The sequence below is a fragment of the Dermacentor andersoni genome, chromosome 4, assembly GCF_023375885.2.
Source record: "Dermacentor andersoni chromosome 4, qqDerAnde1_hic_scaffold, whole genome shotgun sequence".
Classification (NCBI taxonomy): Eukaryota; Metazoa; Arthropoda; class Arachnida; order Ixodida; family Ixodidae; genus Dermacentor; species Dermacentor andersoni.
In genome coordinates, this window is record NC_092817.1 from 181,617,824 (window position 1) to 181,642,072 (window position 24,249).

Sequence of the window (24,249 nt, forward strand, 5' to 3'; positions counted from 1 at the left end):
GCCACATGAATGTTATTGAGTATCGACCGGCCTCTTATGCCACAAGTTTGATGTGGGCCTACTATTGATGTCATCACTGATTGCAACCTCCTTGCCAACACCTTCATGAATATCTTATAATCTACATTGGATAAAGTTATGGGGCGATACGACCGTACTGAGAGCAGCTTTACAGGGTCATCGCATTTCGGGATCAGCACTGTATGGGTTTTTCGGAAAGAAGGCGGCATGTATTTTACTTTATAAGCCTCGGCTAGAACACGGTGTAAAATGGCTGCTAGTTCATGCTTAAATGCCTTGTAGAAAGCTGCGCCTATGCCATCAGGTCCGGGCGCCTTTCCAGGTTTGAGTACATCAATTGCGGTTTCGATCTCATTCAACGTAATCGGTTCCTCGAGGACTGTCTTGACGTCATCATCTAGCCTCGACATTAAAGGCAAGTATTCGCTATCAAAGCCAGCTTCTACCGCTCCTTTGCAGCTTAACAACTCTCTGAAGTGTTCGAAGAAGGCACGCTGTATTGTATTACTATCGCTACAACGCACGTTGCCGTATTCAATTTCTTTTATTTCATTTTGCGATGCGTATCTTTTCTCTTCGCTCAAAGCGCGTCTTGTGGGCGTTTCCCCGAGCCACAAATGCTCTGAGCGCGCACGTATCACTGACCCCCTATATCTCTTGACATCAATGATTTCAAGCTCATTTTTTATATTCCTTATCTCTGTTGACAACTCTTCTGGCTGTGTGCATTTTATCGACAACAATACGTTAAGCTTATTTCGTAATTCATTTTCTTTTCTTTTTTCATTGTAGCGTAACACAGAGGCTCTTTCAATGGCTGTTATTTTAAATTCCTGTTTAAACTCTTCCCACATCGCTATAAACCCCGCGGATTCACTATCAAGCATCTCTCGTATACGTTCTTTTATAAACGCGAGAAAGGTTGCGTCGTCAAGAAGTTTGACGTTGAATTTCCATAAGTACCAATTAAAAGGGCGGTTTTCTTTTCTCTTGCCGAGCGAGAACATTACAAGACTGTGGTCGCTGAAGGATACGTGCCTTACGTCATAGCATCTACACAACGGAACCAGTCTCGCTGATATATAAGCTCGATCTAATCTCGCGTGACTGCCCCGCTGGAAATGCGTAAACACAGTATGCTTTCCACTGCAAAACACCGCACCAACATCTTCTAATTCACGCTCTCGGGTTGCTGCGAGCAAGAAACCTGCACTTTGATCGCGTACTAGCAAGTTGTTATTCCGGTCGTCAGAAAAACAAACACAATTGAAGTCTCCCAGCAAGATAATATAGCGCTCAGATTTCAAATAGACATCAAGTTTTCCAAAAAAGTCACGGCGTTCTCTTTCATTATTTGGGGCGTATATGCAAATTACCCGCCACTCTGAATCCCAGAGCGAAAAGTCACAATCATTCGACCTTCATCACAAACAAATACAGATTGCGGAACAATTCCTAAAGATTTCCGCAGCAACAAAACACACCCACCGGAACTGCCGACAGCATGGGAAACGCACGCACTGTACCGCGCTCTAAATGTTTGAACCATTCGGTCGGTGCGCTCTTCACTTTCAATTTTTGTTTCCTGTAGAGCGACTATGTCTAAATCATTTTCTTGCAATAACCGGCTGACCTGGTACTGCCGCCTTTTCGCGCCCAGGCCTCGGACATTCAGCGTACCAATGCGTAGAGCTATTACAAATTTTGAAGCCATTTCCTTTTTTTTTTTAGAAGAAAAACAAGCATACTAGTTCAAGCGAACCCATACATCCTGCCATTTCTCGGATCGCGCACAATTCTTTCCTAGGCAAAAGCGACCGAACTTTACAAATGTACTCTGCAGCCCGTCCCTCACCTCGCATACAGGCATTGCTGGGCGACGCCCTCGATATTACGGGGGCGCCTTCGGTACCGTCGGACTGGAATCCGGCGGAATGTGAGGCTTTGGCTTGAAAGAAGGGTGGCGGTACGAACTTTCTTTCCTGGGCGGCTCCTGTGCCTTCCCGCTGCCCCCTTCGTCACCTTCGGACACTTGCGTATGTGGGCGTTTCGTAGACGAGCTGCTCGCGACGTCCATGTCCTCTTGGTCGCTACTCGGCGAGGCTTGAGTGGTGTCAGAGACGTATTTGACGGCGCACTTTGGCGTAGCGGTAACCTGTCGTACAGGTGCCACGTCACTGTTGTCGCTTCCAACACTTTTCACAATTTTCTTCTCGGACGTTTCAACAGCTGCCGACGTAGGTTGTCTGTCCTTGATTCCCGCAGCCTCCGCCGCGTCCGCCTCGTCCATGATGTGCTCGGTGGGGTCCTCCCGGTTGCTTTGGCTTGCTACGCTTGCGTAGGTTTTGGCGCACTGGCTATCATCATGTCCGAACCGCCGACAGAGCTTGCACCGTGGGACGCGGCAGTCTCGGCGAATGTGCCCTGTTCGCTGACACCGCAGGCAAAGCGGCGGTCTCCCCGGTGCCACCACAAGGGCCGTAATGCCAGACACTCGTAGCTGGTGTGGCAGGTCGTCCAAAGTCACGCCACCCTTCAGCTGCAGATTAACCGTCCGTGTCGAGGAGCCCTTATCGCCGAGCCCTGGTACACGCCATTGCTCTCTGCAAACGTCCGTCACTTTTCCGTACGGTGCAAGAGCAGCGCGCACGTCTTCATCTTGTATGTGGTAAAGCAGCCAATAGAGCCTTAGGCGGACAGTATGGGTGCTCGGATCTATCACGAGGCAGCGGTGATTCTTCACAGTCACATCAGTTACGGCGAGCAACTTCTTCATTCCTTCCGCAGTCTTGAAGGTCACCGCCCACACGTGGTTCATCTGAAACGCCCCCAAGGCAACTACCTCGGGGAGCAGTTCCAGACGATCCAATGTATCTCAGAAGTCCTCAGCTCGAAACGGCCTGGCTTTAACGCTGCCGTGAAGAAAAACAGTATTTAAAACAGACGAACCTGATGGCAGTTGTGGCAAAATAACGTCATAGTCCGCAGAATCCTGTGCATCTGTCCTGTTACCGCGGCCCTGCTGGGCCGCATTCGCCGCTCCAAGGGAGCTCGACATTACACGACCGTACACTACGGTGGCCGGAAGTGGAATCCACTAACGAGGAGACATGCGAGGCGTCAGCTAAAGCAGTATATAGAGGAACTGAAAAAAAAAATACGCAACAGCGTTCGCGCAATCTTACCCACAAGTGGAAAAAAATAGATACAGCTACTGGGGTGGAGTGTCGAGTGCGCCGCCGCGTGCGCCTACAAACAAGAAGAAAAATAGAAACACTCCCCGTCGAGGAATCGAACCCCGGTCTCCCGCGTGACAGGCGGGGATACTGGCCACTATACTAACGAGGATTTTTTTTTTATTCGCTGATTGGTACATCACGTGCAAAGAACAACAGAACAAAACGCATTTACAGAAAAAATGACACTGAAAAATGTTTAAAAACGTCAAACACGCTTTGTTTGGCGTGGGGATGATTATAATGACATGAGGTCATTCAGAACGGGTAGCCATTCCGGCTGTTCTTCGCCTGCGCAATATACATCCCTGGTGTGAGCTATACTTTCTATAAAGTATTCTCTGGCTGGGCGTGCGTTTACATCCGCATGCCTCACCGCCATACGCGTCTTCCAAATTGCGTGCATACTCAACAACATAAACATATCATACGGCATGCCACTTTCACACTGAACCGGCAGAAAACGAATACCGTAAGGTGTTATAGGGAGGTCTTTCTTTAAAGTTCGCTGAAGGATGTCCCAATGAAATACGGCATCCCAACACTCCAAAAAGATGTGATCAATACTTTCCGGCTTACGGCACAAGAGGCAATTAGTACTCCACGGAACAAATAGGCCCTTTTCCTCTAGCCATGGTTTAACGGGCAACGTACCAGTATGTAGCTGAAAAAAAAAGGTCTTGGCTGATGGCCGTACTACCATTCTTTTGATTCTTTTAAAGACATCTTTTCCGGGCCCGATTGCATACATGGTGCGATAAAAGGGTTCTGGCATCATTACGTCGATAAGATCTTTATACAGCCGTTTTTTCTTAACTTCGCACAAGTACTGCAGAGAAAAACGAACCTTTAATATACCGAACGCCGATACTACTTCGCGCAGATAACCACGTATACCCATTCACCCTGCACAAGAAGTCGATACAATGAATTCAGGTAAATAACAGCATAGTCTAACTTGTAACATGGTGCGCAGGAATGGATGACTCTGATCTCGTAGAAAAGTAAACCTTGACACAATCTGTCTTAAAAACAAATGGGCCAATCCCAGCCCACCAGCTCTCACTGATCGAAAAATATTTGTACGACTCGTGCGTTCCCATTGGGATCCCCAAACAAAAGTGGCAAAGATTCTGTGTATCTTCTGAATGTTTAGCCTATTCATGCTCAGCACCTGAAGCACGTACCAAACTTTCGCTGTTAAAAAGATATTGCAGACTGTTGACCGGGCGAATATCGAGAAGTTTTTCCCTCCCCACTTATTTACTTTCTCTCTCAGCATTTCTGTTTCGTCCTTCCAATATTCATCTGGATATTTATATCCCTCTAGTGTCACCCCGAGATACTTTGTGGGTACGTCCCTCCATTTCACATTTTCGGAAAAATCTGGCATTGCCTCCCAGGTGCCATGCCACAAACCTACACATTTATCCCAGTTTATTGCACTACCGGACCACTTGCAGTACTTGTCGACTACTCTCACAGCTTCGCCAATACTTTCTCTGTTTTCACAGAAAACAGCAATGTCATCAGCATAAGACAATAATTTGACCTCCGCCATCATAAGCTTAAAACCATGTACTTTGTTATTGTGAATTATGCTCAAACAAAAGGGCCCTAAGTAAATAGCAAACAATAAAGAACAAATTGGACACCCCTGGCGAACGCTCCTGGCAATATGAATATTTTCAGTGACTTCTTTGTTAATGACAATATTAGCCTCACAATTTTTGTATGACATTTTCACACCTTCTAAGATAACATTCCCGACATTTACATGTTCCAATACCGTAAAAAGTACGTCATGCACTACACGATCGAAAGCCTTTTCGAGGTCTAATTGTAACATCGCGATTTTCCTGCCCCATGCATCGCAGCATTCTAGGATGCTCCTCGCTGTGTGAATGTTCGTTCCTATTGTTCTGCCCTTTATGCCGCACGTTTGGTGAGGTCCTACGATTAGTTGTATTACAGTCTGCAGTCTTTTGGCTAGCACCTTCATGAAGACCTTATAATCTACATTGGTGAGGCTTATAGGACGATAAGCACTCACCGATAAAACCTTCACTGGACCATCACTTTTGGGTATCAGTACAATATGCGACCTTCTAAAGGATGGTGGTGCATCTTTTATTTCGTACGCCTCAGCGAAGAGCCGCAAAAGAGCCTTCGAGAGGTCATGCTTAAACGCCTTATAAAAAGCAGCACCAAGTCCGTCTGGACCCGGCGTTTTCCCTTCACTTAGATCGTCTATTGCTCTTTCTATTTCGGTTAAGCCAATTGGCGTTTCAAGGCGTACTTTGGTTTCATTATCTAATGTAGGCATTGGTGTCAAAAATTCACCGTGTAAAGAGGCCTCACTTTTACCGCTGCATCCCAGCAATCCTTTGTAATATTCGACAAACGCTTGTTCGATCATCAATTTGTCCCTTGTAATCTCTTCACCGTACGTTATCTGCGTTATTTCCTTACGTGAAGCGTACCGCTTCTCCTCGCTCAAGGATCGTTTCGTCGGTGTTTCGCCGAGCCATAGGTGTTCTGCGCGTGCGCGTATAACTGCACCTCTGTATTTTTCTATATCCATTATTTCAAGCTGATTCCTTATTTTTCTTATTTCTTCATTGAAAGTGCCTGGCTGCGCGCTCTCGACTGTCAACAAGAATTCCAGCTGACACTGTAGTTCCCTTTCTTTTCTTTTTTCATTCTGGTGTAAAATGGAAGATCTCTCGATAGCGCTAATTTTTACTTCTTCCTTAAACCGCTCCCATGCGTCAACAAATCTCCCCGACTCAAACAAGTGCAATTTTTCTATAAGTACTTTCACATTGTCTACAAAGACTTTATCGTTAAGTAATTTGTTATTGAGTTTCCACAACTTCCACGAAAAACCTGACCTACTTTTTTTACGCCTATTGAAAACATCACGACACTGTGGTCAGTAAACGCTACCGGCTTAACCTCATAACTGTTGCAAAGTGGTACAAGCACGTCTGCCACGTACGCTCTGTCTAAACGGGAGTGGCAATCACGTTGGAAATGTGTATAGACAGTGCCACTTCCTTTTTGCAGTACATTTCCAACATCATCTAGTCCACACTCCTGCATAATCGTAGATAAAAACAAAGCACTTTGATCCCGAACTGGCAATCCCTTGCCTCCTATCTTCCTTCAGGCATACACAGTTAAAATCACCGAGAAGAATCACTTTTCTTTCACATTTTAAATATGGTTCAACAGTTGCAAAAAACCTGAGACGATCTTTAACGCTATTTGGTGCATATACACAAATGACGCGCCATTTCTGAAACAAGAACAGAAAATCACAAAATACAATTCGGCCGTCTTCACTAGAATAAACATTTCCTTCCACAAGACCTAAAGAACTACGCAAAAAAATGGCACAGCCTCCAGAAGTGCCAAGGGAGTGACATACGCAAACGTTACACAAATACCTAAAAGGTTCGACCATGCGATCCGTTTGCTCCCGACTTTCAACCTTGGTCTCCTGAACAGCTATCAAGTCAAGGTCATACTCGCGGAAGAGACGACTGACCTGATATTGCCTTCGTCTAGACCGTAGTCCACGAACGTTCAATGTGGCAACCCGTAACGCGGTTCTAGATTGCGAAGTCCGCGTGCCAGTAGGAACGGATCGCATGGTTCCTACCTCACACATAGGCCTGGCGTCGCCGGTGCAAAACCTTGAAGAACTTGCGGGTATACACGCACACGGCGTGCACCCGCCACACACGTCACATGATGCTGAAGCCATTCTAGCCGTGTCCTTTTCCGTCTATGGTTTTAAGGCCCTTGGTTGAAGCACAACCCTCGTTGCTACGAGGGTGGCTTCCGCGGCGGTCGGGTGCCCGCTCCGATGTTGGGTGTGGGCTTAGTGCTGATTCGCCTGCCCGTGGCCACCTTCGTCGCCGGCTCACTCCCTGCCCCCTTGCCTAGTCGGCCGCCGTCAGGAGCGACCTCTTCAATCGGTCGCTTTGGAGTTGCGCCACTTACGTCTGCACTTACGACGTCCATGTCTTCTGGCTGGCTGTTTGACGCGGTGGTATTCTTTCCTTCGTCTCTGTTGTTTTCGTCCACTGGAGCATCGTTGACCGCTTTGGTTGGCTCGATAGAATGCCCGACCTCTTCCGCGCGTTCCACATTCTTTTCTTTCTCCGTCGACAATTTAGAAAGGGGCGTGTACACGGGCTCCCGCATTCTGCTGCTGGCTGCTTCCTCTGCGTCAACTTGGTCCATGATGTGCTCCGAGACACGGTCGGCTGTAACCGTACCTGCCACCTTAGCATATGTCTGAGTGCATTCGTTGTCTTCATGACCATAGCGCCTGCACTGACCGCACCGCGGTATTCGACAGTCACGTCTAATATGCCCCGTTCGGCGACACCGTAGGCACAGTGGCGCTCGGCCTGGCACAACCAGAAGTGTTGTCATGCCACCCACTCGAAGCTGATGTGGTAGGTCCTCGATAGTAACTCCGGTTTTCAGTTCCAGTGCCACGGTACGAGTCGAAGTTCCTTTGTCCGTGATACCATGGACGCGCCATCGCTCCTTCGATACTTGTGTCACCTTCCCGTAGGCCGCAAAAGCGGTGCGTACATCTTCATCCGGTACATAATGCAAAAGCCAATGTGGCTTTAGCCGAACATCTTGCTTATTTGGGTCGATAACGAGGCATCGCCTCTCCTTCATCTTGACGTCACCAACCGCGAGCATCTTCTTCATTCCTTCTGCTGTGCTGAAGGTCACTGCCCATACGTGGTTCATCTGGAAAGCCCCCAAAGCAAGCACCTCGGGCAGCATTCCCAGACGAACCATCGTGTCGCGGACATCTTCCACACGATAAGGTCTTGCCCTGATATCTCCGTGTAGAAAAACAGTATTTGTAATACACGCACCTTTAGGTAACTGTGGCAGAACGACTTCATATCCTTGGTTTTCTTCGGCAAAAAACCTGTTTCCACGACCCATATGGGCCGCTGTATCCGCTCCATCGGAGCTCATGGCGACACAACCTTTCGCTAGCGCGTCCGGAAGTGGAATGACTATACTAACGAGGAGACATGCGAGGCGCCAGCTAAAGCAGTATATAGACGATCTGAAAAAAAAAAAAATACGCAACAGCGTTCGCGCAATCTTACCCACAAGTGGAAAAAAATAGATACAGCTACTGGGTTGGAGTGTCGAGTGCGCCGCCACGTGCGCCTACAAACAAGAAAAAAAAGAAACACTCCCCGTCGGGGAATCGAACCCCGGTCTGCCGCGTGACAGGCGGGGATACTGGCCACTATTTTTTTTTCTTTATTGCCGGTAATCAGCAGTACATCGGAAGGACAACATAAGGAACATATATACACAGACAGATGAACTTCTCATCCGTTAACAAAAATTAATAAGTAAAAGCCGCCTGTTATATGTGAGCTGGCGTTGTTTAAAATTCTTTAAGATTAGCCAGGGGTTCTATCCTGGCCATCCAAGGCGGTGGGCACTCATGTGTAGCAAGCACATCAAGAAAACGTGTTATTTGTTCTCGAAAGAAAACACGGGCTGGTCTTGCATCGGGATCGCAATAGAAGCCAGCCATGCGGGCTCGCCATATACAGTAGAGGCCAGTTAACATTATCTGATCGAAAGGTGTTCCGTCCTCGTCATCTATCGGTAGATACCTTATGCCATGTGGATCAAGAGGAAATTCTTTCTTTATTGTTCGCTGTAGAACATCCCAAAAGAAAACCCCCGCCCAACAGTGTAAAAAAACATCGTCTATTGTTTCTGGCTGTTTGCATATGAAGCAATCTGAGCCCCATGGCATGTAAAAGCCCCTTTCTTCTAAATACGTTGCAACTGATAGTGTTCCTGTGTGTAGCTTGAAAAAGAAAGTTTTCATACCAGGCGGTACCTGCATTTTTTTAACACGTTTGAAAACATTCTGGCCTGGGCCTCGACTGTACATAGTTCGGTACCGAGGTGAGGGAAAAAGGCTGTCCAATAGATCATTGCGCAGCCTTTTTCTTGTGACCGTAAACAAATATTCTTTGGAAAACCGTACAGCAAGGAAACGAACACTCAGCACAATTTCCTTATAGAATCCGAACACTGCCACCGGTACACTTTCAGAGCTTATAATAAACTCGGGTAACAAATGCGCAAGTCTAACTTTGCAAACCGATTGAAGAAATGAATTATCATTGTTCCTGAAGAAAAAGAACCGTCCGACTAATTGCCTCACAAACAGGTGGGCCAGCCCTAGCCCTCCATCTTTCACCCGTCTGAAAAGATTGTTGCGGCTGCATCTCTCCCATCCAGAACCCCACACAAACACGGCAAAAACTCTGTGCAATTTCTGTACATTGGCTCTGTTACAAAAAATGAATTGCATAACGTACCATAGCTTAGCTACGAAAAACAAGTTGCACACTGTAGCCCTGGCAAATACTGAAAGGTGTTTGGCTCTCCACGCCTCAGCCTTCTCTTTAACCCTTTTAAGCTCGCACTGCCAGTATTCGTCGCTCTGTTTATAAGCTTCAAGTGGTACACCCAGGTATTTTACTGGCGTTGTCGACCACGTGACATTCGCAAAGATAGCGGGGGTCTTAGGCCACTCCCCATGCCAAATACCGTGGCACTTGCTCCAGTTTACTCTACTTCCAGTGATCTCGCCAAATTTTTTAACAACATTTATCGTTTGCAAAACGCTCTCCTTGTCATTGCAACACACGGCTACGTCATCAGCATAGGCCAGAAGTTTAACTTCTGGTGCTTGCATTGTAAACCCATGAATACATTTGTTCTCAATCACTGCCAAACACAGAGTCTCTAGATAAATACAGAACAGGAGTGGGCTGGCTGGGCAGCCCTGACGCACGGAACGTTGAATGCTGATGGGGGCCCCCAGTGACTTGTTAATTATAAGCTTAGTACTTCCGTTCCGGTACGCCATGGCCACCCCGTCAGTAATTATGGACCCGACATTTATATGTTTTAGAATGGCAATTAAAATAACATGAGCAACACAGTCAAAAGCTTTCTCCAAATCAAGTTGGAGAATAGAAACTCGCGACCTTAAGGCGTCACAACATTCCAGAATTGATCTCATTATGTGTATGTTTGTGCTAATAGTACGTCCCTTGATGCCGCATGTTTGGTGACTACCTACTATGGTTTCCATTACTGATTGTAACCTGCAAGCGATGATCTTCATGAATACTTTGTAATCATTGTTGGTAAGTGATATTCGTCTGTACGACGTTACATATTTTAGTTTCGTAGGCTCGTCGGTCTTAGGGATGAGCACGGTGTGTGCTTCCCCGAAAGAATATAGCAATGCGTTTACTTCATACACTTCGTTAAAGACGTCAGCGAGAAGAGGCGACAAGTCTGATTTGAACTGTTTATAAAAAGCGGCGCAAAGGCCATCCGGACCCGGCGATATTCCAGTTTTTAAATCATCAATTGCCTTTTCCACTTCACGTGCTGATATCGGTGCCTCTAGTCTGTTCTTCGTGTCGTCGTTGAGTTGCGGCATGCGTCCCAAAAACGTGGCTCTAAAGGCATCTACGTCAACAGGACTCGATGCAAAAAGCTGTTGAAAGTGCTGGAAAAACACTTGCGCTATGTCCTCACAGTCGGTTATTTCGTGATCATCTACTTCAAGTACATCTACGTGGTTACGCCGTGCGTGCCTCTTTTCAAGACCGAGCGCACGTTTAGTTGGAGCCTCATCTGCTGTCAAAGCCTCTGCCCTTGCGCGTATAATCGCTCCCCGATATCACTCTTCATCGCATATCTCCAATTTCGATTTGATGCTACGCAAATCGTCTTTGTATGCGCCCGGTTGGCTGCACTCTAAGGCCGTTAACTTTTCCAACACCACCCTTAGTTATTTCTCTTTAACTCTTTCTTCGTACTTTATTTTGCAGGAGCGATCGATGGCGGCTAGTTTAATTCGTTGTTTAAAATTTTCCCACTTTTCGGTGACTCGCAACACGTTATTTCCCACTTCTTTCAAATATTCCTGTACTTTGCTTAGAAAAAGCTCGTCAGTTAACAATTTCGAATTCATTTTCCACAACTCCCACGTGAAAGTGTGGTGTTTTGCTTTGCGTCCAACATACCTCTTGACCAAACAGTGATCAGTGAATGAAAGAGGCGTGACACCGTAGCTGTTACACAGGGGTATTACGTCTAGTGACACGTACATTCTGTCTAGATGCGCGTGACTATTGCCCTGGAAGTGTGTGTAATGAACCTCGCGTGTTCCAACCAGGCAGTCAGCCACGTCGTCTAGGTCGAAATCGGTTAATAATTCAGCGAGGACATGGCAGCTTTTGTCATTTGTTCTTCGGCCTGTTCTGTCCCGATCTCGGAGTACACAATTAAAATCTCCCAGAATTATCACTTTTTTGTTCATGCAAATGTGCGTCCTTAAGGATGAAAAAAACAGAGTGCGCTCTTCACAAACTATAGGTGCATAAACACACACAACACGCCACGAATCATTACCAACTTTAAAGTCAACGTACACTAACCTGCCTGAAGGGCATGAAAAATAATTTTCGATAGATAAGCCGGGAAGTTTCCTAATAAATAAAATAACACCCGCCGACGCACCTTTAGCATGGCTCACTACCGCGTAGTATAAAGACGTAAACCTTAGCACCATGCCCCGGGTCTCCTCCTCCCCTTCAACCTTTGTCTCTTGCACGGCCAGAACGTCGAGGTCTTGGTCCACCATCATCCGGTACACTTGGCTTTGTTTACGCTTGGCGGCCAGACCTCTTACGTTTAGCGTGCCTAAGCTAAGCGTTGGGTTGGTTGCCATTGCTAATACGAGAAAGTTAGAGAGGCCCGGAGCACTGTGCTCACCACAACGTCTAGCCAGCGGCTAGACGCCTCCGGGACCGTCCGGTGGTCTGGTGTGGTCCGCGGACGGCTGTGGCTTGTCGCCGGCTTTCCTATCCCGATGAATGTTTGGAGAGGGCTTGAAGCTGCTCCTTCTCGTCAAAGTTGTCTTTGCAGGTGGCCCGTCGGCATGGTTCTTTGCAGCTGTTTTCCCATCGGTAGCGTCTAGCGGCCTCTTAAAGGTAGCGTTGCCGCTCGTATCCATAGGGTCGCTGGTTGGGGGCGGATCCCCACCTTCTGTCTCGCATGCGGCTTCATCAACTACAGGGCAGTTTTCCTTGCTTTTCGCCCGCTCTTCTGCAGGACCCGTTGTCGTCCCATCTTTCTTTTCGAGGGTCACAAATACATCTGTATCTTTCGCTGCCTTCGAGGTCGCCTCTGCATTGCTGGCGCTCTCCTTGTCACCAGCCCCCTTGGCAGCGTCCTCGGCTTCAGCAGCATCCATCGTCATCTGCGCGACGACCTCGTTCGCTGGTGGCCCCACAGCTGCAGCGTACGTGCGCACACACTGATCTTCAGAGTGTCCAAAGCTGCGACATCGAGCGCAACGCGGTACCTTGCACTCGCGACGGACGTGTCCGACACCCTTGCATCGTAGGCACTGCATCGGCCGTCCAGGCGCTACGACAAGGGCCAGTTCACCGGCAACTCGGATTTGGTGTGGGAGGTCATCGACTTTCATCCCGCTCTTCAACTTCAACAGAACGGTCCGCGACGTTGAGTCCTTGTCGCCTACGCCTCTGACACGCCATCGTTCTCTCGTCACTTCCACGACCTTGCCAAAGGCCGTTAGCGCTGCCTTTATATCTTCGTCCGCCACCCAATAAACCAGCCAATGAAGGCGGAGGCGTACCTGTTGGTCTTGAGGGTCGACAATAACGCAACGACGCCCCTTCACGTTGAGCTCTTTCAACGCCAGCATCCTTTTCGTTGCCTCGTCACTCGAGAAGGAGACTGCCCATACGTGATTGATCTGGTAGGCTCCAAGGGCCATGACCTCCTCCAGCAGTCCAGTCGGGATGAGTGCATCTCGGAAGTCTTCGACCCTATAGGGCCTCGCTCGCACGTCGCCATCCAAAAACACGGTGTTTTTCACGACAGGTCCCTTGGGCAGTGGTGGCAAAATAAACTGGTAGCTCGCTTCCTCGTCATTGTCCATAAGCCTGTTACCGCGGCCGGTGGCCGCAAAAGCCGCTCCTTCGGAGCCCATGATCCACACGTCCGTACAGCTCGGCTGCCGGAAGTAGAATGATCTCGAACCCCGGTCTCCCGCGTGACAGGCGGGGATACTGGCCACTATACTAACGAGGAGACATGCGAGGCGTCAGCTAAAGCAGTATATAGACGATCTGAAAAAAAAAAATACGCAATAGCGTTCGCGCAATCTTACCCACAAGTGGGAAAAAATAGATACAGCTACTGGGGTGGAGGGTCTAGTGCGCCGCTACGTGCGCCTACAAACAAGAAGAAAGAAAAGAAACACTCCCCGTCGGGGAATCGAACCCCGGTCTCCCGCGTGACAGGCGGGGATACTGGCCACTATAATAACGAGGATTTTTTTTTCTTTATTGCCTGCTTAGACATTAACACACACAAAAAAAAAACAAATTCATATACACAGTGCACCCACATCACATCAGGTGGGATGGTCGCTAAAATTTCTTGAGGCACACCAGCTCATCAAGGATGCTAACCCAGTCTGGGGTTTCGCGTTGTGCACGATACACTTCTCGTAATAGTGACATACTTTCAATGAAGTTCTCTCGCGCAGAGCACACATTCACATCAGCATGACGTACAGCCATTCTTGTTTTCCACAAACTGTGGAGGCCCAGCAACATGAACATGTCGAACGGTGGCCCGTCATCGCTTTAAACTGGAAGGAACCGAATTCCATAGGGGTTTATGCGGAGTTCTTTTTTAAGAGTGCGCTGCAAGATGTCCCAATGAAAGACAGCGTCCTAACACTCAATGAAGGCGTGTTCAATTGTTTCAGGCTTTTTTACACAGCAGGCAATCGGTAGTCCACGGTACGAATATTCCTTTCTGTTCTAGCCATACTTTAACGGGGAGGGTGTTCGTGTGTAGGTGGAAAAAGAAAGTTTTCGCAGCAGGTCTTACAGGCATCCTTTTGACTCGTTTCAGCACATCTTTTCCTGGGCCTCCACAGTGAACACTCCTATACAGTGGGATAGGTAACATGCTGTCAACTAAATCTGCGTACAGTTTCTTTCTTCTCACTGAGCACAAATACTCCAGCGAAAAACGTGCGCAGAGTATTCTAAAAGATGCAACGACATCACGATAGTAACCAGTCGCTCTAGTGATAGCACTAGATGTGGACACAACAAATTCAGGCAGTTCTGTTGCCATTTTCGCCTGAATGACAGTACGGAGAAAAACATTTTTCATCTCGCAGGAAGATGAACCGCGATAGGATCTGTCTAATGAACAAGTGTGAGAGCCCAAGGCCCCCATTTCGAAATGTGCGAAAAAGATTTGTTCGACTGGATCGCTCCCAAGTGGAGTTCAAGATGAAGACAGCAAACACTCGATGCATTTTTTGAACGTTTACACGGGACATGAACATTACTTGCAGTATGTACCAAACTTTGGCAATTAAAAATATATTGCAAGCTGAAGCACGTGCAAACACTAACAATCCCCGGCCCTGCCATCCTTTTATCTTTTCTTTCATTGATTCTATTTGTCCGGTCCACAACTGTGTCGAGTCCCCATAGTGCTCAAGGGGCACTCCTAGATACAGTGAAGGCACTGTAGTCCACTGCATACCGGTGAATATTGTGGGTGTCGCGTCCCAGCTTCCATGCCATATCCCAACACTTTTTTCGAAGTTTATCTGGGCACCAGTGCACCTACAAAAGGATCTTGCAAGGCGGACAGCCTCGACCACGCTTTCCCTGTCTTCACAAAAGACGGCGACGTCATCTGCATAAGCTAGCATTTTAACTTCTGCGGCGTGCAGCCTAAAACCACGAATGTTTTCATCCCGTATGACTGCCATACAAAAGGGTTCGAGGTACAGGGCAAAAAGCAAAGGAGACAAGGGACAGCCTTGCCGTACAGACGAGCGGAGTGGCACCCTCGAACTAAGACACTTATTGACTATAAGCTACGTGTAACAGTCTTCATAAGCCATTTTAACGCCATCTACAATGACGCTCCCAGCATTACAGTACTGCAGTATAGCGAAAAGCACCTCATGTAACACCCGGTCGAACGCCTTCGCAAGGTCTAGCTGCAACATGGCCACCCGACCCCCAATGGCATCACAACATTCGAGCACATTCCTTGCAATGTGGGTGTTCGTAAAAATGGTGCGGCCTTTAATGCCACACGTCTGGTGTGGCCCTACAAGCTGCTGAATCACGCTTTGAAATCGTCGAGCCACTACTTTCATAAATATTTTGTAATCTGTGTTGGTCAGACTTATCAGTCTGTATGAACCTACTGAAAGGAGCTTTTGCCGGTCATCGGTTTTCGGAATTAATACTATGTGTGAAGTCCGGAATGAGGGTGATACTTTTTTAAATTCATACGCCTCTGAGAGTAGTCGGTGCAATATACACGCAAACTCCTGACTGAATGCCTTGTAAAAAGCGGCGCCTAGGCCGTCCGGCCCTGGCGATTTGCCTGATGGCAGTTCTTCTATCGCCCTTTCGATCTCGGACACAGCTATTGGTCTCTCAAAACTTTCTCTAACGTCGTCATCCAACCTTGGCATCTCGCTCATGAATTCACTCTCGAAGACCAGTCCAGAACGCGTCACATTGCCGAACAATTCGCGATAGTGCTCCACAAAAGCTTTCTCAATCGACGAAGCGTCTGACGTCACCTCGTTTTGAAGACGTATCTGTTGGATCTCATTTCTTGACGCGTGACGCTTTTCATCGCTCATTGCCCGTTTGTTTGGTATCTCACCCATCCATAGGCGTTCGCTTCTAGCGCGTATAACTGCTGCTTTGTATCGCTCGGCGTCGATAACTTCAAGCTCGCGTCTTACTTTCTTTACGTTTTCAGCTAATAGATCGTGACCCGCATTTTGTGCGCTTGACAGATATTCTACCTGTCTTTGCAGCTCTCTTTGTTTCTGTAATTTATCGTGCTGAAGGCTGCTTCCTCTTTCTATTGCAATGAACTTAACTTGAATCTTAAATTCCTCCCATGTGGCAGTAAAATATTCATCCTCATTTGTCATCAACTCTGTTATCTTTTCCTTAACTCTGTGCACAAATGGTTCATCATCAAGCAGCTTTTCGTTGAATTTCCACATGTTCCAGTTGAATCGTGTTCTTTTAACTTTTTCCCCAATCGAGAAGCTTACCAAGCTATGGTCCGTGAACGATTGCGGTACGACGTTATAACTATTACAAAGGGTGATCAAGTCGTCAGAAACATACACTCTGTCCAGCCTTGCTCGGCTATTTCGCTGAATGTGCGTGTACTGCGGAATCATACCATCAGTGAGGACTAGGCCAGCATCTTCTAAGTTGTGGTCTTCAATTAGTCTGCTCAAAAGGAGAGCACTTTTATCGCGAACCCTTTCCCTTCTTAGTCGGTCTTCCGGAGAACACACACAGTTAAAATCACCAAGAAATATGACGAAGCGATCGCATCTTAGATATTGCTCGATACATTCAAAAAACAAAAATCGATCATTCACATTGTTTGGCGCATAAACGCATACGAACCGCCACAAATCGGGAGAAAAAGAAAAATCTACAATAAGCAAGCGGCCAGTTTCAGAAACAGTTACACTTTCTTCAATAATACCAGCACTCTTCCGTATTAACAACGCACATCCGCCTGATGTGCCATTCGCACGGCACACGCACACATTGTAATGCGCCGTGAAAGGCGTCACCATGCGATCGGTCTGCTCTTGGGTTTCGACCTTAGTTTCTTGTAAGGCAACTACATCGAGTTCCTTGTCGATACACAGGCGGTTAAGTTGATATTGCCTCCTTCGCGCTCCAAGGCCACGAACATTTAACGTGGCAACTCTCAGTGCTCTCTCTAGTTTCACCGCCATTTATCTCTAAAAGCAAGCCGATCGCACGGTGCCGCTGAAGAACACGCGATCCGGACACACTGTAGAAAAATTTGCATGCATAACTTTTGCACTGAAAACCACTCGATCCACACGCGTACCTTTAGAGCGTACGCGAAGCCCGATTCCAAAAAGGACGCCATCTCTTCACGACGTTAGTCCGGGCGCCCCAGTAGGCGCCGGGTCCTACTTAGGCGGTTTTGCCGCCGGCCGTCTGTCCGGCGGGATGTTTGGCTTCAGGCGCACGGGCACACGACGACCCGCCTGCGCTTTTGGCGGCGGCTCGTCTTTGGCCCCGTTGTCAAGGTTGCCGTCCAGGTTGCCGTCCAGGTTGCCGTACAGGTTGCCGTACAGGTTGCCGTACAGGTTGCCGTACAGGTTGCCGTACAGGTTGCCGGTCGAGTCCCTCGCTCTTTTCATAGCCGCATTGCTTGCACTCGATTCTTCGACGTCCATCAAGGGAGTTGCCGGTCCGTGCTCCGTGGCGGCCTCCTCGGCAGTGGTGGATTTTGCGGCCGATTCTTCTTTGGCTCCTTCGTCGCATGCCCTTTGCATGCACTGCATCTTTCGGGCCCGTAGGCAGCACATTTACCACCTTCGTGGATTTAGCAACCGGCACAGAAGGTGTTGCAACTGTGTCCGCCGGTGGTACTAGCACGCGAGAAGCCTCATCAACGTCAGTCTCGTCCATTAAGAGGTCAGCCACGTCCTCTCGAAGCACAGGTCCTGCGACGGATGCGTAAGTCTTAACACATTCCGTATCCTGGTGGCCGTAGCGACGGCATACTGCACATCTCGGGACGCGGCAGTCACGTCGGACATGTGCGGTGTTTCGGCACTTCAGGCAAAGGGGTGCTCTGCCCGGTACCACAACTAGGGTCTGCTCACCAGCTACACGAATTGATGGGGCAGGTCTTCTACGGTCATACCCGTCTTCAGAACCAGGGACACCGCCCGTGTCGACGATGCTTTGTCTTGAACTCCTTGAACACGCCACTTTTCATGGTAAACGTCCGTGACCTTTCCGAACGGTAACAGGGCTGTCCGTATATCCTCCTCCGACATGTTATGAAGCATCCAATGCAGCTTCAGCCGCACGGCCTGATTGGCTGGATCAACGACAATGCACCGATGTTCATTCACCTTGAGGTTCTTGGCGCTTGAAAGCTTTTTCACGCCTTCGTCGCTCTTGAAAGTAACCGCCCAAACGTGGCTCATCTGATACGCCCCTAGGCGATGACATCAGCAAGTAGGCCTAAGCTAGCCAACGCATCTCGGAAATGTTCCACACGATACGGCCTGGCACGCACATCCGCATGCAGAAAAACTGTATTTAAAACTATCCGACCTGTCGGCAATTGAGGCAGCAAAACTTGGTATTCCGGGTCTTCTGAGGCAAAACTCCTGGTACCACGGCCTTGCTGGGCCGCTGAAGCCGCTCCTACGGAGCTCATGATCGGCACGTCCGCTCGCTAGCGCGGCAGAAAGCCTAACTAACGAGGAGACATGCGAGGCGTCAGCTAAAGCAGTATATGGAGGAACTGAAAAAAAAAATACGCAAAAGCGTTCGCGCAATCTTACCCACAAGTGGGAAGAAATAGATACAGCTACTGGGGTGGAGTGTCGAGTGCGCCGCCGCGTGCGCCTACAAACAAGAAGAAAAAAAAAAAAGAAGCACTCCCCGTCGGGGAATCGAACCCCGGTCTCGCGCGTGACAGGCGGGGATACTGGCCACTATACTAACGAGGAGACATGCGAGGCGTCAGCTAAAGCAGTATATAGAGGAACTGAAAAAAAAATACGCAAAAGCGTTCGCGCAATCTTACCCACAAGTGGGAAGAAATAGATACAGCTACTGGGGTGGAGTGTCGAGTGCGCCGCCGCGTGCGCCTACAAACAAGAAGAAAAAAAAAAAAAGAAGCACTCCCCGTCGGGGAATCGAACCCCGGTCTCGCGCGTGACAGGCGGGGATACTGGCCACTATACTAACGAGGAGACATGCGAGGCGTCAGCTAAAGCAGTATATAGAGGAACTGAAAAAAAAATACGCAAAAGCGTTCGCGCAATCTTACCCACAAGTGGGAAGAAATAGATACAGCTACTGGGGTGGAGTGTCGAGTGCGCCGCCGCGTGCGCCTACAAACAAGAAGAAAAAAAAAAAAGAAGCACTCCCCGTCGGGGAATCGAACCCCGGTCTCGCGCGTGACAGGCGGGGATACTGGCCACTATACTAACGAGGAGACATGCGAGGCGTCAGCTAAAGCAGTATATAGAGGAACTGAAAAAAAAATACGCAAAAGCGTTCGCGCAATCTTACCCACAAGTGGGAAGAAATAGATACAGCTACTGGGGTGGAGTGTCGAGTGCGCCGCCGCGTGCGCCTACAAACAAGAAGAAAAAAAAAAAAGAAGCACTCCCCGTCGGGGAATCGAACCCCGGTCTCGCGCGTGACAGGCGGGGATACTGGCCACTATACTAACGAGGAGACATGCGAGGCGTCAGCTAAAGCAGTATATAGAGGAACTGAAAAAAAAATACGCAAAAGCGTTCGCGCAATCTTACCCACAAGTGGGAAGAAATAGATACAGCTACTGGGGTGGAGTGTCGAGTGCGCCGCCGCGTGCGCCTACAAACAAGAAGAAAAAAAAAAAAAGAAGCACTCCCCGTCGGGGAATCGAACCCCGGTCTCGCGCGTGACAGGCGGGGATACTGGCCACTATACTAACGAGGAGACATGCGAGGCGTCAGCTAAAGCAGTATATAGAGGAACTGAAAAAAAAATACGCAAAAGCGTTCGCGCAATCTTACCCACAAGTGGGAAGAAATAGATACAGCTACTGGGGTGGAGTGTCGAGTGCGCCGCCGCGTGCGCCTACAAACAAGAAGAAAAAAAAAAAAAGAAGCACTCCCCGTCGGGGAATCGAACCCCGGTCTCGCGCGTGACAGGCGGGGATACTGGCCACTATACTAACGAGGAGACATGCGAGGCGTCAGCTAAAGCAGTATATAGAGGAACTGAAAAAAAAATACGCAAAAGCGTTCGCGCAATCTTACCCACAAGTGGGAAGAAATAGATACAGCTACTGGGGTGGAGTGTCGAGTGCGCCGCCGCGTGCGCCTACAAACAAGAAGAAAAAAAAAAAAAGAAGCACTCCCCGTCGGGGAATCGAACCCCGGTCTCGCGCGTGACAGGCGGGGATACTGGCCACTATACTAACGAGGAGACATGCGAGGCGTCAGCTAAAGCAGTATATAGAGGAACTGAAAAAAAAATACGCAAAAGCGTTCGCGCAATCTTACCCACAAGTGGGAAGAAATAGATACAGCTACTGGGGTGGAGTGTCGAGTGCGCCGCCGCGTGCGCCTACAAACACGAAGAAAAAAAAAAAAAGAAGCACTCCCCGTCGGGGAATCGAACCCCGGTCTCGCGCGTGACAGGCGGGGATACTGGCCACTATACTAACGAGGAGACATGCGAGGCGTCAGCTAAAGCAGTATATAGAGGAACTGAAAAAAAAATACGCAAAAGCGTTCGCGCAATCTTACCCACAAGTGGGAAGAAATAGATACAGCTACTGGGGTGGAGTGTCGAGTGCGCCGCCGCGTGCGCCTACAAACAAGAAGAAAAAAAAAAAAAAGAAGCACTCCCCGTCGGGGAATCGAACCCCGGTCTCGCGCGTGACAGGCGGGGATACTGGCCACTATACTAACGAGAAGACATGCGAGGTGTCAGCTAAAGAAGTATATAGAGGAACTGAAAAAAAAAATACGCAAAAGCGTTCGCGCAATCTTACCCACAAGTGGGAAGAAATAGATACAGCTACTGGGGTGGAGTGTCGAGTGCGCCGCCGCGTGCGCCTACAAACACGAAGAAAAAAAAAAAAAGAAGCACTCCCCGTCGGGGAATCGAACCCCGGTCTCGCGCGTGACAGGCGGGGATACTGGCCACTATACTAACGAGGAGACATGCGAGGCGTCAGCTAAAGCAGTATATAGAGGAACTGAAAAAAAAATACGCAAAAGCGTTCGCGCAATCTTACCCACAAGTGGGAAGAAATAGATACAGCTACTGGGGTGGAGTGTCGAGTGCGCCGCCGCGTGCGCCTACAAACAAGAAGAAAAAAAAAAAAAGAAGCACTCCCCGTCGGGGAATCGAACCCCGGTCTCGCGCGTGACAGGCGGGGATACTGGCCACTATACTAACGAGGAGACATGCGAGGCGTCAGCTAAAGCAGTATATAGAGGAACTGAAAAAAAAATACGCAAAAGCGTTCGCGCAATCTTACCCACAAGTGGGAAGAAATAGATACAGCTACTGGGGTGGAGTGTCGAGTGCGCCGCCGCGTGCGCCTACAAACAAGAAGAAAAAAAAAAAAGAAGCACTCCCCGTCGGGGAATCGAACCCCGGTCTCGCGCGTGACAGGCGGGGATACTGGCCACTATACTAACGAGGAGACATGCGAGGCGTCAGCTAAAGCAGTATATAGAGGAACTGAAAAAAAAATACGCAAAAGCGTTCGCGCAATCTTACCCACAAGTGGGAAGAAATAGATACAGCTACTGGGGTGGAGTGTCGAGTGCGCCGCCGCGTGCGCCTACAAACAAGAAGAAAAAAAAAAAAGAAGCACTCCCCGTCGGGGAATCGAACCCCGGTCTCGCGCGTGACAGGCGGGGATACTGGCCACTATACTAACGAGGAGACATGCGAGGCGTCAGCTAAAGCAGTATATAGAGGAACTGAAAAAAAAAATACGCAAAAGCGTTCGCGCAATCTTACCCACAAGTGGGAAGAAATAGATACAGCTACTGGGGTGGAGTGTCGAGTGCGCCGCCGCGTGCGCCTACAAACAAGAAGAAAAAAAAAAAAAGAAGCACTCCCCGTCGGGGAATCGAACCCCGGTCTCGCGCGTGACAGGCGGGGATACTGGCCACTATACTAACGAGGAGACATGCGAGGCGTCAGCTAAAGCAGTATATAGAGGAACTGAAAAAAAAATACGCAAAAGCGTTCGCGCAATCTTACCCACAAGTGGGAAGAAATAGATACAGCTACTGGGGTGGAGTGTCGAGTGCGCCGCCGCGTGCGCCTACAAACACGAAGAAAAAAAAAAAAAAGAAGCACTCCCCGTCGGGGAATCGAACCCCGGTCTCGCGCGTGACAGGCGGGGATACTGGCCACTATACTAACGAGGAGACATGCGAGGCGTCAGCTAAAGCAGTATATAGAGGAACTGAAAAAAAAATACGCAAAAGCGTTCGCGCAATCTTACCCACAAGTGGGAAGAAATAGATACAGCTACTGGGGTGGAGTGTCGAGTGCGCCGCCGCGTGCGCCTACAAACAAGAAGAAAAAAAAAAAAAGAAGCACTCCCCGTCGGGGAATCGAACCCCGGTCTCGCGCGTGACAGGCGGGGATACTGGCCACTATACTAACGAGGAGACATGCGAGGCGTCAGCTAAAGCAGTATATAGAGGAACTGAAAAAAAAATACGCAAAAGCGTTCGCGCAATCTTACCCACAAGTGGGAAGAAATAGATACAGCTACTGGGGTGGAGTGTCGAGTGCGCCGCCGCGTGCGCCTACAAACACGAAGAAAAAAAAAAAAAGAAGCACTCCCCGTCGGGGAATCGAACCCCGGTCTCGCGCGTGACAGGCGGGGATACTGGCCACTATAATAACGAGGAGACATGCGAGGCGTCAGCTAAAGCAGTATATAGAGGAACTGAAAAAAAAATACGCAAAAGCGTTCGCGCAATCTTACCCACAAGTGGGAAGAAATAGATACAGCTACTGGGGTGGAGTGTCGAGTGCGCCGCCGCGTGCGCCTACAAACAAGAAGAAAAAAAAAAAAAAGAAGCACTCCCCGTCGGGGAATCGAACCCCGGTCTCGCGCGTGACAGGCGGGGATACTGGCCACTATACTAACGAGGAGACATGCGAGGCGTCAGCTAAAGCAGTATATAGAGGAACTGAAAAAAAAATACGCAAAAGCGTTCGCGCAATCTTACCCACAAGTGGGAAGAAATAGATACAGCTACTGGGGTGGAGTGTCGAGTGCGCCGCCGCGTGCGCCTACAAACACGAAGAAAAAAAAAAAAAAGAAGCACTCCCCGTCGGGGAATCGAACCCCGGTCTCGCGCGTGACAGGCGGGGATACTGGCCACTATACTAACGAGGAGACATGCGAGGCGTCAGCTAAAGCAGTATATAGAGGAACTGAAAAAAAAATACGCAAAAGCGTTCGCGCAATCTTACCCACAAGTGGGAAGAAATAGATACAGCTACTGGGGTGGAGTGTCGAGTGCGCCGCCGCGTGCGCCTACAAACACGAAGAAAAAAAAAAAAGAAGCACTCCCCGTCGGGGAATCGAACCCCGGTCTCGCGCGTGACAGGCGGGGATACTGGCCACTATACTAACGAGGAGACATGCGAGGCGTCAGCTAAAGCAGTATATAGAGGAACTGAAAAAAAAATACGCAAAAGCGTTCGCGCAATCTTACCCACAAGTGGGAAGAAATAGATACAGCTACAGGGGTGGAGTGTCGAGTGCGCCGCCGCGTGCGCCTACAAACAAGAAGAAAAAAAAAAAAAGAAGCACTCCCCGTCGGGGAATCGAACCCCGGTCTCGCGCGTGACAGGCGGGGATACTGGCCACTATACTAACGAGAAGACATGCGAGGTGTCAGCTAAAGAAGTATATAGAGGAACTGAAAAAAAAATACGCAAAAGCGTTCGCGCAATCTTACCCACAAGTGGGAAGAAATAGATACAGCTACTGGGGTGGAGTGTCGAGTGCGCCGCCGCGTGCGCCTACAAACACGAAGAAAAAAAAAAAAAGAAGCACTCCCCGTCGGGGAATCGAACCCCGGTCTCGCGCGTGACAGGCGGGGATACTGGCCACTATACTAACGAGGAGACATGCGAGGCGTCAGCTAAAGCAGTATATAGAGGAACTGAAAAAAAAATACGCAAAAGCGTTCGCGCAATCTTACCCACAAGTGGGA

At 48.9% G+C, this 24,249-nt stretch overlaps 1 non-coding gene and 2 pseudogenes across 1 annotated transcript; all 3 read right to left on the bottom strand.

Annotated features, from left to right (window-relative positions):
• Positions 1 to 3,173: 3,173 nt before the first annotated feature.
• On the bottom strand, positions 3,174 to 4,539 carry LOC126531909 (uncharacterized; annotated as a pseudogene).
• Positions 3,298 to 3,369, bottom strand: TRNAD-GUC (transfer RNA aspartic acid (anticodon GUC)). The gene has a single exon. It is a non-coding gene; the product is annotated as a tRNA-Asp (tRNA).
• A 12,891-nt stretch (positions 4,540 to 17,430) lies between the features above and the next one.
• Positions 17,431 to 18,698, bottom strand: LOC126531908 (uncharacterized; annotated as a pseudogene).
• Between the last annotated feature and the right edge of the window lie 5,551 nt (positions 18,699 to 24,249).